Below are 3,041 nucleotides of genomic sequence, written 5' to 3'. Positions count from 1 at the left end.
ACGCAGATCTAGCAAGTATTTTTATTTCACCATGACAACCGTACCACCCCTTGTCTACGCAGATATCGCCAGTGTTTTTATTTCACCATGGCAACCGTAACAAAAATTACTAAATGGATAGTAATGACTCAATTAGAGCTGTCATATAATTAAAGTATAATGATAAGATATTATTTAATAGAACCTGAAAGGTACCTGCTGTGATTGTATCAAGAATTATAAAAAGCCAAAGATGTGCGATAAAAAAAATTCATATAAAGAGCTTGTAGAAATGAGAAATATTGATTAATTAAGTCAATTGATGATATGAGTGAAGCTGTCATTAATGATTAATAACAGTCAATAAGCCTTGGGGAGGAAGACAATGATATCGATCAAGGTTGTACCAAAATCTGAATTGTCAAATAACGTCGAAAAAATAAACAATAAAATAGTCAGTGATGACACACGAGTACCTCTAAATTCTTAAGTGTGACTGGGATTCAATGAAAAAATTATAATTTTTAATAAGCTTATCAAATATTTATTGAATGCCGAAGAATAGCAAATTAAATAATATAGCTTGGTCATGACGTGACCAGTGTTTTTATTAATTAGAGTTACTAACCCCCCTAACAGAAATCAATAATATTGCATCATTGTTAACTAAAAGGAATCAGAATGCCAAAATAGAAAACAAGATTGAGGAAAATTACTAAATGGATCAGTAATGACTTAAGAAGAACTGTCATATAATTAAAGTATAATGACGAGATATTGGTTAATAGAATATAAAATAAACCAACTGTGATTGTATCAAGAATTATAAAAAGCCAAAGATCTGCGATAAACAAATTTAGATAAATGAGAAATATTGATATCTTCTACTGGAAGAGTTTATTATAAACTAATATGAAAATGGTGAATGAATAATAATCTTCCTTGTTTAAATTATATTAGTTTTTACATACAACATCGTTTTGAGGTTATCCCCCATCTTCAGGTTGCTGATTAATATTTCTATATAATATATAAATTACTCCTTATTAGTCTAATTGATGCTATATTATTGTCAATAAATGAAACTTACAATAATAATCAACGATAATAGTTTACCTCAGTTCCCCCAAAAAAGGCGGGGACAATTACTTCTTGACCAGACTGTACAAACATTTTAAACATGAATTACCCGCCCACTGAACAGGGAATTTTTCCCTCTAACAACATATTACTAAAGGAGCAAGAAAAAGTTCCTATTTGAAAACAATTAAAAAGGAAACTGGAGACCACAGTCTAATTAAGTTGACCCAATAAATATAGAAGAATCTTCGGACTTATATTCAAAGAGCAGATTAAGAGTTAAATGTCAAACCTCAGAATTATATCTATGAGAAAATTAGGACATTTTTAGACATAGAAATATGGGATCATTAGACGTAATTTATCAATTAAGAAATTTTATATCCCCCCTCCCTCAAATAATTGTAGTGACATCCCATATTTGCATATAAAATATATGTTAATGTGTATAAAGTTATTTTTTTTTGTAAAATTAAAACATTAAAATGTATATTACCTATTAAGTAAATATAAAATAAATGCTTCAATTGTAGAGTTTCTGGTTATAGATTCCAATGATTGCTTTAAATATATAATATCTAAATTTTTTTTTTTTTTTGTAATATCTGTAATATTGGTATTTTGTAAAATGTATTCTAGTATTAAATATCAAATACTGAAGATTGTCTGACAATAGAGTTTCATATGCGAAAAAGTACAAGATTCCGAGAGTAATATTGGTTGTTAACATCAAAAGTATTAAATGTCGATATTTATAAGTTAAACTTTAACTAAAGCGAGAAAGAAGGAAGCGTGAAGGGAAATAAATTTTTCCTCTTAAAAGGCAGTTAATATTATAAACTAATCTATATAGTTATCGACGCACAGTCTGGTCAAGACGTAATTGTTCTCGCCTTTTTGGGAGGAGCTGAGATAAACTATTACCTAATCAACTATTACATTTTATAAAACAAAGAGAATGAGGAGAACCTTCTTGAAGGTTATCGTTAACTTTGATGATAATAGATCAATAAATGTTTAAAGGTTTTCTTTAACTTTGATGATGATAGATCAATAAATGTTTAAAGGTTATCTTTAACTTTGATAATGATGGATCAAAGTTAAAGATAACCTTTAAACAGTGTTTCACAACAATATGTTAATATTAGCTTGATGAGACTAATAAGGATTAATTTATATATTATATAGAAATGTTAATCAGGTAAATAGTTTAATAAATAATGTGATATAGGGCTAATGTTGTAAGCATGTGTTAATTTTGAGAATTTGTTTCTAGCAACCTGAAGATGGGTGATAACACATTGTTGTAAAAAAGAATTAGCATGCCAATAAAGGCGAAATGAGGAAAATGAATAAATGGATCAATTTTATTGATTAATTTAGTCAATTGATAACATACATGGAGCTGTCATAAAATGAAATTATATTCCAGGAAGGATGGCAGTGGTTATTAAAAACTAAAGAAAGTGCTATGTAATATGTCTTCAATATTAAGAAGTAGATAAGACATCTGGATTGGCTAGCCATTGCTGTAAACAGTTAGTTCTCTTGCATACTCAAGTGTAAAAAGATCCTATAGTTTACTTTGGTGTGTTTCAACTGTTTATATTTTATGAAAAAGCTCATTTTAAATTGATTATAGTGAATTAATGGATGTGATTGTTAATTAAGTTTAGTGTTATTCCTTTTTGAATCCATGTTATTTATATTATATAGTATATTTGTTAGCTGAGTTTTCTAAAACTAATAATTTGAGAGTAGCAACATTGTATTTTAAGGTGGTCAGTCCTACATTTTAGTTGTAATGCAGTCTAAAATTGTAAGTTAAACTAAGTTACACCCAATTGTAAGTTAAAAATAAAGGTTAATTCCTTATACATTATACATTAAGTTTATAGTCCACTGATCCCATCAAAGAATTATAGTATGCTTCCTAAACTTAAACTTTGAACTTTAAGCCTTGCATTAATTACACCTTATCT

General features: G+C 28.0%; 3 long non-coding RNA genes across 5 annotated transcripts in view; 2 read left to right on the top strand and 1 right to left on the bottom strand.

The window, feature by feature from the left end:
• LOC136797227 (uncharacterized) overlaps nt 1-3,041 on the top strand; it is a 113,357-nt gene that overhangs the window by 67,858 nt on the left and 42,458 nt on the right. The window lies entirely within an intron of this gene.
• The window catches only part of LOC136797226 (uncharacterized), a 31,502-nt gene that overhangs the window by 26,222 nt on the left and 2,239 nt on the right, over nt 1-3,041 (bottom strand). The window lies entirely within an intron of this gene.
• Nucleotides 1,719-2,936, top strand: LOC112211715 (uncharacterized). 2 transcript variants are annotated; one of them, XR_010845061.1, is made up of 3 exons: nt 1,719-2,082; nt 2,127-2,260; nt 2,336-2,936. It is a non-coding gene; the product is annotated as an uncharacterized lncRNA (long non-coding RNA). The 2 variants fall into 2 exon arrangements; XR_002945695.2 differs by having other exon boundaries at nt 2,071-2,260.

Source organism: Halyomorpha halys, unplaced genomic scaffold (assembly GCF_000696795.3).
Source record: "Halyomorpha halys isolate HHAL.00 unplaced genomic scaffold, Hhal_1.1 Scaffold827.1, whole genome shotgun sequence".
Lineage (NCBI taxonomy): Eukaryota > Metazoa > Arthropoda > Insecta > Hemiptera > Pentatomidae > Halyomorpha > Halyomorpha halys.
The sequence above is the reverse complement of the archived record's forward strand: the minus strand, read 5'-3'. Positions and strand labels throughout refer to the sequence as shown.